The sequence below is a fragment of the Siniperca chuatsi genome, linkage group LG7 (genome assembly GCF_020085105.1).
Source record: "Siniperca chuatsi isolate FFG_IHB_CAS linkage group LG7, ASM2008510v1, whole genome shotgun sequence".
In the NCBI taxonomy this organism is placed as follows: domain Eukaryota; kingdom Metazoa; phylum Chordata; class Actinopteri; order Centrarchiformes; family Sinipercidae; genus Siniperca; species Siniperca chuatsi.
In genome coordinates this window covers 28847391-28863802 of record NC_058048.1, presented here as the reverse complement: position 1 = coordinate 28863802, position 16412 = coordinate 28847391, and the positions used below count along the sequence as shown (strand labels likewise).

The window sequence follows — 16412 nt, the reverse complement described above, 5'->3', positions numbered from 1 at the left end:
ACAGCAAATGGCCTATTTTTGCGACAAGTACAGCGGTGTTGTCAGGACTGGGGTTAAATACATTTTATTCCTCACCATTACCAACAGGATTTTCTTTCTTTCTTTTCATTTTTGTTCTCCCTTTTTCTCACTATGTTACTCTTCTGTGTCTCTCACACACATTAAACTTGTTTTCATTTGTTCATCTGCTGCTAGTTCCTCTCATGTTGTAGTGCAGTGTTATTTGTTGATGAATCTTACGAAGAAATTAGGAGCACTTAGTTTGATGCAACATACAGTGTCTCTCTGCCAATTTAACTGTGACAAAATAGTTGTCATGCAAGAATGTGATATAAAAATGTAATTTATCCAAAACAAAATGTTTTTAATTTTTTAGGCACCGCAATCTCGGTCTCACGGTCGGTCGGTCGGTCCACTGCTTTGGTCCAGACCCAAATATCTCAACAACTATCACATGGGTTTCCATGGCATTTTGCACAGACATTTGCGGTTCCCAGACAATGAATCCTACTGTCTTTGGTCACCTGACCTTACCCATAGAGCCTGAACATTATACCTACTTAGCATCAGCATGTTAGCATTGTGGTTGTTACTATATTAGCATTTAGCTCAAAGCACGGGTGTGCCTACGTAGAGTCTTAACAGTGCTGATAGCTTGCTGTAGACTCTCTCTTGTTATATTCTTAATCGTTTCAAATTTCAGATTTTTTTCAATCAGGCATTAAAGCAGATATCTGTGGTCATTAAACAGTTGGGATAGGATTTTAGACTCAGGAAGTTTCTTAAACTTCTTTTTCAGATAAAGAAGAGCACGAGGAGTTATAAAGAACAGGGTCATTGAGTGGGCAATTTTCATTTCTGGTGTGTCTAAATGAACACCAACGAGAGGCACAAGTTCCAAAACCACTGCTCTTCAAACCTGCAGTCCACTCAGAGCTGATCCAACCTACACCTGCCTACACAAGAGCACTACAGTGTCCTCAACACTGCACCAACACTTCTAATTGCATCCTCTGATGACAACAGAAAGCACTGACAAGCGGAGGAGTCGAGTGTGTAAACAGAGTTTGAGGGGAAAGGAGATGACATGATGGGAAAGAAAGAATATAAATGAGCAGTTAGAGGAACGAGAGATAAAGGAAGAAAGGTAAGCAACTGAAGAACAGAGGAGGAGGGTAAAGCAAAGAGGGGAGAGGATGAGAGGAGAGAGATTAGTAAGAAAAATGACAGAATGAAGTATGTTGGAGGATGCAAAAAGAAGGTATAGAAGAAGAAAGGGAGGAAAATGAGAAAAAAGAGGTGAAATTAGCTTACAAACATGCAAGAATGAAATAAAATGATCAGGATAGGAGGAAGATGGAAGAATTGGGGATGATACCACTGAAAATGAAAGAAAGGTAAATGAATGGAAAAGATGAATGGGTGAGAGTGAGAGGGTGAAGGATATAAGGAGTGGAACAGAAGGAGGAGATGAAAGAGGAGAAAATCAGATAAGGGGACAAGATGGAAGAAGCGAGGAAGGATAAAAATGAAGAAGCAAGAGAGGATGGATTGAAGAAAGAAGAGAGAACAGGATGACAAATGAGTTGTTAAAAGAGAAGGAAGAGAAAGTAATTTGGTGGATGGACCAGAAGTGTGAGGATGAGAGAGGAACAATAGGCAATAGAAAGAGAAAAGGAGGAGAAGGAAGAAAAGATTAGATGATGAATGAGGAAAATATTGCTTTGGGGGGAATGAGGAAAGTCAGGAAAAAGAGAAAACATGAATTGGGAGGACGGACACAAACAGGAAAGACTGAGATGAGAGGCTGAGATAGGTGGATGAATAAAAAAACAGGCTGTAAGGATGGAAGGTTGATAGAAGAGAAGAGATGGAGGGAGCGGTCGTAAAATGTGTTCACTATAAACTCTCCTCCAGCTGTCTCACTCCCTCAGGCGAGGGCAGAGGAAGTATACAGTGAAAGTCACAGTAGGACATTTGTGATGTCATTTTTTCGCATCAAATTCAGTTCATTTGAATAGAATTGCTACAATCAGTGGATTCGCCACAAATGTAGTTTGGACCTGCTTCAAACTGAAATATAGTAATTTGATTGCTGTTGAAGCAAGTTATCCTACAAACCTTGAATTTTTAAACCTGATTTAGCCGGTTTTAACTAGACGTCTAGATGAGGACTTTATACATTACACATATAAGAATAGCTTTTTAGGTTCAAATATTAAATTCATAATACAAAGAGTAATGATTGACTTTGTTTGTCATGTCAACAGTTTTACAGACATCTCTTATAATGGAGGTCTATGGGGAAAATGCTGCTTTTTGGGCGACAGGGGATCATTTTGTTGCAGTACCGTGTGTGGCCACTGGGACAAACTGGCAGCAAAGCTGATTCACTGCACTGTATCCAGCTCTCTTAATACATCCACAGTATATCACTTTGACATGTAAAGGAAGTACACTCTGCCACCTTCTGATGTGACCATGGAAATGTTGCCTTTATTTTGTAGTAAAGGTGGTGATGATTAAGGTGATGGGGAAATTAAACCGGGAACGTGTAAGCTACATGGTATGCATCCAAACCACTCAACTACCAGGACGCCCACAGAAAAAGAAACTTTTAAAATCACATTGACACACACACACACACACACACACACACTCACACACACGCCAGGGAGAAATGGATTTCATGTGTTATATTCTTACTTTTACACCAGTAATGCATCATGGGTTGAACTGAGCTGCACTGTGAGCCTGTGTGTTGAATGTCACAGTGAATTTCACTTTCGGTGCTACGAAGTTACATAACCACCAGAATAACTGTGGCACGTTTCCATTGATATTAGCTTCTTCTCACTCCTGGCAATGAACCAATGTCTCTCCACCTCTTTAAAACTTCTCTTTTCCTTTTCTCATCTTTACACCTCGGCCGCCCTCTCTCCTTCTGGATGTCCCTCTGTGTTTCATTGAATTAATGTTACCCTCTTGCTTACCCTGTCCTCCACTTTATCATTTATATATGTAACCTCACTTCTCTGCACCCTCTCTGTCTCGCTCTCTGCCATCTCATCAATATGAATGAGGATTATATTGCCACATGCTTGTTTTATTCTGTCCAGAGATACAGGTTCCATCAGTTTGACACTGTGTGTTTGTGTGTGTGTGTTTCACTGCCTCTATAATCCACAGTTTCAAACACATCTGATATTAAGAGAGCGTAATTTCGTAGCAGAACTGAGGAGCTGCCTCTCAGCAGGTGGCCACTGCTGCAGTTATTCTCCTCCCAACACGCACACACACTGTTTGATACAAACACACGTACAAACACACTGTCTCTAGTCAGTTTATCAATGATACACAGATGCAGCACCCAGCCCTCTGTCCTCGCCTGTCTGTTTTAAGAACGTATCGCACTGTGCTGCTATAGTTCATGAAATGTTTGCGCAATCACTCTGTTTAATTGCCTGTGTCTTTGTGATTTCATTTGTCTCTTTATGTCAAAACTGCCCAATTTCAGGTGAATCAGCATGAAAACAAGTCACATGATGTCACAAGTAGCTCATGAGTTTTAGTAACATGTCATCCTGTCAGATTAGAGGTGTTGATGGTGCGGGGGCAGAGCTGTAGACTTGAGTTTTAAAATTTTCATTATTTCAAACCCCATTTTTGATGCTATTTATTTTCCCTGTTTGCTGATCACTCCCTATAGTCGTATCAGGCTTTTATTTTGAAATTGCCACAGGAAATGCAGTGTATACCTCAAGAGGTTAGCACTGACTGCCACTGATCACTGAAAATGCATCTACAAAACAAGACAGCACTCTTTTTCTGTGTTTTTTGTCAGATGAGAAGTTAGATTTTTTTTTAGATTCCGAGCTACTTTTGTGTTACTTAGCAATACGTTTTGCACTCCACCTAATCCATAATCCAATAGTTAGTGTGTTGGGCCAGCCCTTGAGTGAGTTTTATAATGCACTGCCAGTTTAGGGTAACGCTTTGCAGATAATACAGAACGGAGAGATAACGTGACACTTTACATTACGCATTTTCTGCTCATTACACCTTTCGAACAGGCGAGCTTCAACAGTATACAAACCACAGCTGGCTCTGCTATGGTTGAAGCTGTGACTGTGTTTATGAATATAGTTATTGCTAGGGCTATGGCTGCAGTTGTAGTTGTTTCTATGACTGACCTGATCACTGATCACTGATCACTGACCTGAACTGAGGCAAGTGAGGCATGCAGTTCTTTGGATGTTGTTGTGGGGTCTGAAGAAGAACAAAATGAACACTTTGGAGTGGCCTAGTCAAAGTCCTGACCTGAGGACTTGAGATGCTGTGGCATGACCTTAAAAAGGCAGTTCATGCTCGAAAACCCTCCAATGTGGCTGAATTATAACAATTCTGCAAAGATGAGTGGGCCAAAATTCCTCCACAGCGCTGTAAAAGACTCACTGCAAGTTATCGCAAACGCTTGATTGCAGTTGTTGCTGCTAAGGGTGGCCCAACCAGTTATTAGGTTTAGGGGGCAATCACTATTTCACACAGGGCCATGTAGGTTTGGATTTTGTTTTCTCTTAAAAATAACAACCTTCATTTAAAATCTGAATTTTGTGTTTACTTGTGTTATCTTTGACTAATATTTAAATTTGTTTGATGATCTGAAACATTTAAGTGTGACAAACATGCAAAAAAATAAGAAATCAGGAAGGCAAACACTTTTTCACACCACTGTATGTGTATATATCATATGTGTATGATACATAATTTGAGACATGCCTTGAACTGGACTTCTGTGAGACTTGGCTTACTTCGAACTACTAACTTTGAACTACATTCAAGTCTCATGTTTTGACCAGGTAAAATCCCAGAACAATAAAAAGAGGTATAAGACACTGACAGGCAGGCCACATACTTATCGTTTAAATATTTAATTATCAGGCCTCTGCATTGAAAGGACTTACAAGAGTTAAGCAACTTAATTTCAGTTTGCTTATAAAGACTAGTGACTAGATGTGTACTAGTTCTCAAGGGCTTGAGAGTACACTTGAGACCAGTGTCAACACATAAAGAAGCTGAATATGAGGTGCTTGATTTTGTTATGCTCCCTACATGACACCAGATATTCTGTCTGTTTGTCTTTCTGTCTTGTTTGACATGTCTTATTGTTCTTGTGATCCTTCATATAGCTCCTCTCTCAAAGGCTCTGTTTATCTGATCTCTAGCCTTTGTTTTCTGCCTGTCTTCCTGTCTCAAAGTCCATCCCCTGGAACTTATCGGACATCATTGCTCCAGAGGCTCTGCCTGTCTGTTTACCTGTCTCTCCTAAAGTTAATCTCCCTGTTTTTTATCCTGCATGATGAAACTGGAGGTGTAGGGATCAGCCTGTTTGCTCATTTATTTGTTTTCTTGTTTGCGCGCCAGTATCTCACATCGCACTGATCCAATTTCAGCCAAACTTGAGGGAGTGATGAATCTCATCACTGCACTGCCACGTTTTCACATTTAGAGTTGAATCTCCAAAGTGACAGAGCTTAAGACTTCTCTCCAAATGTTAACTGTCTGTCAGTCTGCCTGTCCTGCCAAAAAACTGGACCCCCGGTCTCCATTTATGAGTCTGTGTACCACCCTCCACTCAGAGACATGCAATTTTACCCTGCTCCAATCAGCCAGAGCTTTTGTGTAATTAAAAACTGTGAAAATAGGCTGTGGATGAGAGGCTGGAGGTACGGAAACAGCTCTGAACATATCCCAAGAGAGCAAGACGGAGGAGGGAAGGAGGAGTTAAGAGACAGGAAGATGAGGTGAGACAAAAGAAGAAAGAGAGAGTGATGGTTACTTTGATAAAGGAGATAAATATTTTTTGCTTCTTTGGATTCTTTGTGTGTTCTTTATGTTGTTTGGTGTGCTGTACAATTACAAATACCTCTGGAAAAAGGTTCTGCTTAAAGAAATATGTAAATTCTTTATATCTCCACCAAGGAGGTTGTGTGTTTGATCCTGTGTGCTTGTTAGTTACCAGGATATTTTAAAAACTAGTGTTTTTGGTACAGATCCAGGTTTTATTTTTAAAAGGATTTGTCCTTAGTCCTCAAAACTAAAGACAAAAAAGGTAATTTTTCAGTGCCTTCCAAAATGCATATAAACGCAAAAACTACTTGGTTAACGTTAGGAAACTATTGTAGTCACGGTTAAAAGAAGATCTACCTGGTTAAACAAAACAAACATTGTAAGGGTGCAGCTAATGATTATTTTCTCAATTAATTCTTATTTAAACAGTGAAAATGACAATAACAATATCCTAGAGCCCAAGGTGACTTCCCCAAAACTGAAATTTAAAACAAAAATTTGCTGTAATGTAAGACCAAGAAATGCAGCAAATTCTCACATTTGGGAAGCTGGAACTCCCAAATTTTGAAAATTTGCTTTAATGATAAATTGACTATTAAAATAATTGCCTATTCATTTTCTGTCCATTGACTAATTGATGAATCGACAAATTGCTGCAGTTCTAAAACACTGACGGTCGGTAAGAAACCCTATATGAGCAGTGGTCTCTCTTGTCAAAGTCACATGTTTTGTTTCCTGAAGCATCCGCCCTGACCTCGTCCATAAGAGGTTTTGAAATGCTATAACAACATCACGCTTCTGACTTTCTCCGACATAAAAGTCATTGCTCAAACGGCCACATTTGGTCCTTGTCAGGTTAACGTAAACACACTTTGTTTTAGACATTTGAACAAATGACTAATGCTGTTGTATTCTTCATTATTACAGTCTGATTTCTTAATGTTGCAAGATAGGGCTGACTTAAACATTTTCACAATTTTGTCATGTCAAATGCAAATGCAACCAGTAACTTGACTCATTTCTAATTGAAAATTTTTGTTACTGTTAACAGCTGTCACCCCTCCCCACCCCTCTTCACCTGCACTACAAGAAAGTGACTGCAGGAGACAGGAGAAAAAGCTGTGGCTGTCTGGGAGATGTCCAAATCTTCTGTAGTGAAATTTGGCTTTGAAACCACAAAGAGTTCATCTGCAAAGTATCGTCCAAAAGAAAACACACAGCCGTATGTAAATTTTGCAATGCAGCGCTTACTGAGACGGCACTTAGAAAAGAAGCATAAAGAAACGTGAGCTAGCAAAGCTAGCTAGCTAATGTTAGCAATCTGCCTCTGCACCAAAACTCTTCCAAGCCTCACCCCTCACCCAAAGAGATTTAGCGAATATTAGCTGTACATATTAGCTACCTACTGTAAAACTTCAATTTAAAGCAGAGCCCCAATTAGAGGCCAATACCTTTTACTGGCCAAGTGTGGCTACATGCTTTGACAAATAAATGCAGGTCTCAATTAGATGCTGGGTCAGGTTTTTATAGAAGTTCTTTGAATGTATAAAACTTCGTAAAGCTCACTGGGTTGCCCGCTAATTTTTATGCAATTAATATTCATACTGGTTTAAATAAACAATTTGATAGTATTTCCCATCTTTTCTGAGCAAGAGTTTTGTGGAAAGGAAGGCCTATCCCATATAGATGCATGTCCCATATGTTGAATTCAGTGACTGAAGCAAATAAAAGCCTGGGCTATTAATTTAAGTTTTACGGTATGTATATACTGTGTGTTTCAAGGCACTAGCTTCAGTTGCTTGCCAGCTATTTGCCACCTAATTTGGTTAACATATATTGAGAGATGTAACGCTAGCTAATACAGTGTTCACTTTGTGAGAAATTGAGGGGACAGGGCATGTGGTGACAAACTGTTGTTCCTAAGTTATATTTTTGCTTGGTCGTGGTCTTGACTCGGTCTCGCCCCGCCTTGGTTGTGGTCTTGACTTGGTCTCGGTTTAGGTGGTCTTGACTACAACACTGGTGCGACACATTCTTGGCCCAGAAATCAGTTGTCAGTCAAAACAGTGTTGGTGGTCATTTATCTTTTTATATATGTGTCACTCTTTCTGTCCATATCTCTGTTCATGCTAACTTTACACCCCCTTCTGCTTATCCCAAACACACTGAATGCATCACTTAATCACATCTGATGTTCAGAACAACAGAAAGGTTTCATGACGTGGCTTTCTGCTAAATCATAAGCGTAGATTAGCAAATATTTTATTCTATCAAAGTGTTGCAGATTATCACTTTAACAGCTGAGTTGGAAAGTTGTTATGTAACAACCCTCTGCTCCATCAGAGCTGCTCAGCAGCCAACTATACAGGGCTGTGGTTGTGCGGGAGCTTTTCCCAAGTGTGATTTGTAAATGTACGAGTGTGAAGTGGGGTGGTGATGAAAGAGTAGCATAACAGCCCCTGGGTAAATAAAGGTTAAAAGATGCAGAAAACAGGGGAACATATGTCTCTCTGTGAGTAAGTGGCCCAGGATAAGAGAATGTGCTAAATGTTGTGAAATGTAATACACCATAGAGAGGGAAAAATCTAAAAGGACGGGAGGAGATGCTGAGGGAGCAGTGAAGGGAGGAGAGGAGAGGTGGGGATGGGAGGGAGGAGAAAGAGAACATGGGAAGAAGCAAGAGTGAAAGAGACAGAGAGCTGGGAGATAATGGAGGAGAGGAAGAGGAAGAGGAAGAGGAGAGGCAGATGGAAGGAGACAGAAAGAGGAAGGAGGAGTGTAAATGAATAATCCATCAGCCAATATAAAAGGTATAAAGCAGCACTTGGATATTGTTCAGAGGATGTTAAACATGTTGGTGGAGTTGTGCAAAGGGCCGTATGAGCAAACATCAAACATCAAAGGACAGAAAGGCAAAATTCTCATCATTCCGGTGTTCAAAATACTGTCCAACGGCGAGGAGCCATACAAGAACACACTGTAAGTTAGGGTCGACAAAATAATTAAACATGACTCTAGATATTCCTAAAACATTCCCTTAGGGAAAAAATTATGTGTCTGGTGTAGCCTTATTGTTCTTTATGACCTGTACGTCCCATTATATCCCTATCATTTTTCTAAACATGCAGGATCTCTGTTGTTTCTTGTTCTGCTGCTGCATCTGTATCTTACAGCCTTTTCCCTTCAAAGACGGATGGAGGGATGAGAGTTGTGTGGCCTCATAGACAGAGATGGATGGAGGAAGGAGAAAACAAGGGAAGCCCCAGAAAATCTGCAGAGACAGAGAGAAAGGAAAAGCCCAGGAAAGCCCCGCTGTGCGCCGGAGGAGGATCCCCACTTCTCTTGTTTCTCTGCAGCCTGCATGCTGCAGCCCGGCTGTTATCACCGACTGCCTCATTAAAACTACTGCCAGACTTCAGACTGAATGCATAAACTATTTTACATTTATAATCAAGTGCTGTGCATCCTTCTCTGTGCCCTGCAGATCTGCCTCAAGCTTACAGAGCTGAAATCATGAAGAAGAAAAATGGCCATAATGAAGACATATACACCACACAATCTGATATAGGCTAACTTAAACCACTATATGTCTATATTACTATACTGACCTATCATTTCAGAAATCACTCCTAGGTAATAATAAGATGCAGTATATTGCATGCATGCATGCAAGTGCATGTAAACACATGAAAGTGACATTTTTGTGTAATATTTTTTATTTCCTTCATATGTTGTGCACAACAATTCCCAAAAATACAATATTTGTTTGTATCAATAACACTGTTGGGGCGCACAGTTACCCTTTTAAGGTAAGTAAGTCCTTTTAAAGCAGAGGTCGCTCTGTCAGTTAAACCTCTGAAATATCGCATTGCCTGCTGGGTAATGGAGGGGCTTAGGTGGAGAAACATCAGCCATCCAACCTGAGCAGAAACCCTTCCCGGGCAGCTCGCTCTGCTGCGTCAACAGAAAAAGACAGGAGGAAACCGGAAAATGAGCGAAATGGTTTTCAAGATAAAAGCTTTAAGGGTGTAGATTTTTGAAGAATTTTGAATAATGTAAAAAAAACTAAATATTTAGATTTCTAACCTTACACTGTGTTTTATGACTGCCAAACATAAGCTACACCAATTTAAGTGTTTTGCTTTTTGACAGGGATGACGATGAATGACGTGCAACCATTTTCTAAAATAAAATACAAGTAGGCTACAAACGTTAGAAACATCTCTGCCGACTTAGACCAAAGCCAGTCTGTGAAAGCTCACACAGCTGTGCATCTTCAGTTAACTCCCAAAATCTGTTCAGCACCATGGCTTTATTTTGAAAGTTCACCCAGAACTGTTCCTTGCTGCTGCCTTGACACTGATCACTGACCACTGAGAATCACTACAACAGATCCAAAAAACAATTCATCTGGGAGACGTGTGATATTCTCAGCAGTTTATGTCACGTCTGAAATTTATTTTTTTATTAAAACCAGAATCAGAAAATTGCCGATATATGTGATGAACTTTTTCTCTGCAATAATAATAAAATAATAAAGGCAATTGCAGCACAAATGTCAAGAGTTGGCGTTGATGGTCCTTGCGCTTTAACACAGCACCTCCTAGCGCTCCTGGTTCTGCACGGACTCCCTCCGGGGCCACGCAGGGCAGCAGCGCTCATTAAACTGGGAGGTACTTTGGATGGACGCGTCGGGCAGGAGGCTTAATGTAGTCGGCGCATCTCACAAAATCCCCGCATCATCCTTAGCATTTCACTCACGCTCCTAAACTTCAGGCGAACAGACTACAGGACACGGAGAGGCTTCAGGGCTGGACGAGGAAACATGATCCTGATTCTGTCGAGCGTGGCTTGTAAATGCTGTAGCCTTCATCAAAATCATTCTAAAGATTATGGATATTGCCTGTCAAAGCAGATATTCTTTTGGCACGTCTCTATAGAAAGACATATATACATCGCTTATGACATATAATTAACCTATTCACGGGCTTTAAAGCACCAACAGCACTTTCAGGGAGACATACTCTGTCAATAGTCTAGTTTTTGGCACCACAAGGCAGCTCCACATGGCCGTACACGGCCAGAATCAGCAGCCTGGTGCCCACATGGGGCTGTGCAAGCGCACATGAGCAAGTGCGCGCAAATATCAGGCACAAAACGCGCTTTACACAAACAGAGCACAACTGTAAAGGAAATGCCTCTTACCTTGTGTTCTAGTGCCAGCCCGCACTCGAAGCAATAAGCATAGTATCTGATGTTAGTATGAAGACCGGAGAGAAAACCGTCCTCGGTGCTGCGCTCTGCCGCTCCGTCCCCGCTGCTCGACTCTCTGTCTCTCTCTCTCGCCCCGACACACTCAACAAACTGCACACATAAACACACACTCGCGCCCCCCCCTCCCCGTGGTCCCGCAACACACACACACACACACACACACACACATATACACAGCGCGCTGCCGGGCGGGGTGCAGAGGAGCGCGGTTTGTCCTCGGGGGCGCGGATGGATGGAGATATGAGCCTGGGAAAGGAGAGGAAAAAACAAGAGGAGAGGAGAGGAGGATTAATGGAGAGGTGAAGGACATAAGTCAAGTAGACAAGAAAATAGAAATGGAAAAGAAAAGGGAAAAGGAGGAGAGGAAAGGAACGAAATGAAAGTGATGAGGGAGAAGAAAGGAGGGATGAGATTAAAAGCGACAAAAAGGGGGAAAGGAGAGGGACGGAAAAGAAGGAAAGGACAGGGGACAGCAGAGGAGAGGAAAGGAGAGAGGAGAGATAGGGGAGAAGAAATTCAAGGAGAGATGAAGAAGAGGAGTCAAAAAGGAGAGAAAAAAGAGGGAAGATGAGGGAAAGGATAGAAATGAGGGACAGGAGGGCTGAAATTAAGGAGAGACAAAGGGGGGGAGTCAAAAAGAGAAATTGAAGGGAAAGAAGAAAAATATAAAGCAAAGGAGAGGAGAGGGGAAAAGACAAAGAGCAAATTGAAAATGTATTAACCAGACTGTAGCAGGATGCTCTGCAGCCAGCTCCACTCCCTTTCTCGACAATCTTCTCCCAGTTTTCTTACATTAGACTTCACGTTACACAATATTATACCTGACAATCCAATATCTAAATTTGGATATTAGCAGGCTCCACAGTTTGGCATTCCCTCAGTTAACCTAATAAGTGAAGTGGGGGTGCAGAAGGGCGTTGAGAGCCTACAGGAGAGAAGAGGGCTGGAGGGGAGAGCAGAGGAGGAGGAGGAGGCATTTATCAAAGTATCGAGCAAGGCCAATTACTTAGCCAGTGTGCGACGTTTCAGGCTCTGCTCTGTCTGACGAGGCCTGCTGACCAAGCAGGTCAGTCAATCAGCCAGGCAGTCTGTCTCTGCAGACACGCTGTGCTAAATCTACCTCCCAGAGTTCATCGAGTGGATTCAGAGTTTGAGACACCACTCGACACCTTCTCCTCCACGTCTCACTCCAGCCGCCAGACTGTTAATATCAGCTTTTTGGTCATTTCTGTAATTTAGCTTTGTAGCGGGTTTACAGCCTACTTATATTTCTTGTGACTGGTACATTTTGTAGCACTAATTCAATTCTATGCCTCATTTATCATTTTCATTTATTCCTTTATGCACAGCTCTGCAGGCTCGCCCAGTAAATGTGTTCACAGTCTGCACTAATCGGAGACAACATACCTGAGAGAAATATGCATAAATCTCTGCACACTTAGTATACAGAGTTAAATATCGTATTGTACTGAGAGAGGTTTTGTCCAACCATTTTCACATTATAAATAAGGAGAAGTTCATGTGAACATTACTCTAAGACGATACTGATCGATGTACAGTCAGAAGGATAACGTGCACTGATCGGGCAGTCATACTCAGTATAAAGAATAGAAATGATAAATATTTGTAATATGTTTATTACTCACTACTTTTAAAAACAGTTTGTTGTCCACTGAGACAACAACAGAAGCGTAATTCTGCTCGATCTATACAGGCAGAGTGCTCCAGCAAGTTGGGATTCTCAAATGGACCATATTTATCTTCCATTAGGGTTTTCCAAAAGCTCAGTTTTAACCAACATTACATTGTGAAACTGGTGTTTTCAAATGTATAGACTTTGAAGAGCATCTTTGAAGATGGTTTATGGTGATGACACACAGCAGCTTAGTGTGGATGGAAGCCCAAAACAGAGCTATTTTTAAAATGTATTTTCATATTTATGTACATTGATGTGTACATGGTCTGTCTCTGTATACTGTACTTATTCATCATAAATGAGGTCATTTTAACTCAAGGTGAAACTCTTTTCCACTGTAGGAACAACCCGTATGTTAAGGGGTTAGCGCTCTACAGTCAGACCAATACATCATCTGTTCACTAAGGTTTATGCTAACATAGCTATTAAAATGTGTGACTCGCTTTGTATCTAATAGCCTATCTGAATATACAGGGTAACAATTTTTTGGTTAGCAGCTATCAAATAGCAGCTATGGGGGCACTATGTTTGCCAGTGCCTATTGAATTAAAGTATGTGATAAAGTATAATAAAAATATTTACAGCTGTAATAAAGCTGAAACTCCTATTCAGGTCACTGAATCTGATGGGTCACAGAATGCGGTGTAACACCGGGAACATCTGCAGGTACCTGGGGCTTACAGTAGCACCTCCTGAGCAGTGCCCACATTTTGTTTTCCAAGGCGGAAAACAGCGGAAACAAAAGCAGAACCCATGACATATTTGGTTAAGTTCCTGCAGTGACAAAGCGCTATTTCTGAAGAGTGATCAGGTTGCTTTCCATAGGATTTATCTAGTTTAATGGTATATTTATTGTTGCATATTCTGTTTATTGTTTGTTTTGTGTAATTGCATATTTATTTTTAAATTGTACTCTACACAGCCTGTATTTCCTAAAAGCCCATCAATGGACAAGCAGTGAAAATGAGCTCACTCTATAAATGCCATATGTATGACATTTAAATATGATATGTAGCATATCTGTTCCTTTCAAAATAAATATTATTATTGGATGCGAGAAAGAAGCACCGCTGTTTCTCTTCTCCGCCACATTAATTATCAAAGAGAGGAGAAAAGCCTGGCAGTAAATGTCTTCTTGCAGCTTTTATTACCATTAAATACAAGAGGAGAGAGAACAGATTGGCTAGATGACCCCAGAATGACCTCTGTACAATAAATCTTACCGCCAAAATGGAGTCGTAACATACAGACACACGCAGAAGCTCTGGGGTCCTTACACCGAAGAGTCACTGGCCGTCGGCTTTTGGGTCAGGTAATTAGTACATATCTCCAAACAGGATCTACTTTACACACACAGTAGGTGCATGAAATGCACATACAGACCCACACAGGCACAACTTGCACTGAAACACACACACACACACACACACACAGAGACTACATCACAGAGAATTAAATTATACATATACATAGAGTCAGAACAGGGTTTGCCTGCAGCAGTGCTTCCATGCAAATAAATGATGTGGTGTATCACACGAGTCCCGGCATGTGAGCGCTGGGTGATCATGCGATTATGTAGCCTAAATTAGTACAGGCAGTGGTGAGAGATTTCCCCATAAATAACATGTTCATAATTAAATGATATAAATGCAGAGGGGGAGAGAGGCGCGCGCACACACACACACACACAGAATTCATGTGTAAACAATGTTCATTTATTTAAGCATCAGATGCAGGGTGATGACAGGCTTTGATGTTTCTGGGATTTAATGACTTATTGTATGTTGGTGGTGACATCCCTTTTTGATTTTTATCAATAACACATTCCTATTTATTTTTAGATGAGGTTTTTTTAGCCATTTAAGCCTCATTTAACATTTTCCACAGACACGGAACACGTGCCACGGGTGGTGCACTTATTTAAATTAACACACAAACATGCTACACTGTGTATTGGCAGGTTAAAACTTATTCACTTTATCATGTCTTTTATTTCACAGAATACTGCCTAAGACCTTGTCTTTTCTCTGCTTCCCAGCCAATGTTATCAGCAACTCTTGATGTCCAGCAGAAAGAGGCAGAAAGAGACTCTCTAGACACAAAACACTGTGTTGAAGGACACCTGCCGAGGGCGAGAATATGTATAAATATCTTCATCTATACTTCATTCAGTATATCTTAGCTTAGCAAGCTCAGAGGTCCATTTGCAAATGTGTGACTGAATATTGCAATAAACTCTGAAAGACAACTCGCTCTTTCTGAATTCATCTTTAAAGTGCCCCCACATCTGTCACCAGTTACTGTAACACCTCTCTCTTTCGTTTCAGTGGAAGTTTTCAAGGACTTGATAATTTTTTGTGCTACAAACAAACATTTACAGTAAATTTTAAGTACTGACTCGCCTTACCTTGAATATCTTGTATTCCATATGAGGAAACATGTACATCTCCATTCTACATCCCCTTTTTCACATCAGACATTTTGACTTGTCATAGTAGGAAAGCACGCAGATGTTACTAATAACATTAACGATGGCTCTGTTCTATTCAAATGTGCCAGTAAGCCCTGACAGTGTGACAGCCAGCACACACAACCCTGCACATGAAGGAGCTAAATCAAATTCAGCCATCATGAATTTTATTATTTACACCTGTTCTTTTTCTACTATGACATGACAACATGTCTGTGTAAAAGGCCTTTTGGACGCATCATTTCTGCTGCCTACTGTACTGTATGTGTAGTTCTGTCCTGTCAGATCAAGGTTACCTGACCTTCTGCCGGACCTTCGAATTGGACAAAATTCCACAAATAAATAGGAGGGAAGTCAGAAATGTCATGAGACCCGCAAGCTGACAGGAAGCAATCTACAAATGTACAAAATCCGTTTCACGTGTAAAAATGGATCCATAAATGCATAAATATCACTTTACATGTATTTTTGTGGTAAAACTATTTACATTTGTAAAATCATTTTTATGTGAAATTAAAACACGTTTTTACAGATTAAGTTACGCGTATTTGCAAACTGCTCCATATTTTTGTGGATATGACTTTACACAACACAAAAAAAATACATGTTTGTAGATAGTGAGATTTTTGTGTATTATGGGACACATTTGTGGATTTTTTCTACAGTACAAATTGGACAAAAATCCACAAATGTGCAAAACCCATTTTGCGTATAAAAATGAATCCACAAATGCATAAATATCATTTTACATGTATTTTTGTGGTAAAACTATTTACATTTGTAAAATCTATAACATTTTTATGTGAAATTAAAACACGTTTTTTCAAAGTAAATTATGCGTATTTGCAAATCGCCCTGTATTTTTCTGGACATGACTTTACACAACACAAATGATGGTACACATTTGTGGATTGTCTGAGGCTATCTAATAATAAAGTCCAATAAAAACTTCCATAGATGCTGGAATTATGCAAAGTCACCAAACATCATGAACCAATAGGAATGATAGCCTTTGTAGCCTTTCCCACTCGAACAGGTGCAACAAAACTAATAGGAGGGTCAGACAAATGTCTGTACAAGCCCACACAGCCCTCAGGCGAAGTCTAATTAGGCAAAATAAGT

The 16412-nt window shown here is 40.5% G+C and overlaps 1 protein-coding gene across 7 annotated transcripts in view; it reads right to left on the bottom strand.

Annotated features, from left to right (window-relative positions):
* slc8a2b (solute carrier family 8 member 2b) overlaps window positions 1-11538 on the bottom strand; it is a 165196-nt gene extending 153658 nt beyond the window's left edge. For all 7 annotated transcript variants that reach the window (XM_044202644.1, XM_044202643.1, XM_044202646.1 and 4 more), the window contains exon 1: window positions 11056-11538. The gene's annotated coding sequence lies outside the window, so the exon portion shown is untranslated. The remainder of the gene's footprint in view (window positions 1-11055) is intronic.
* Window positions 11539-16412: the final 4874 nt, after the last annotated feature.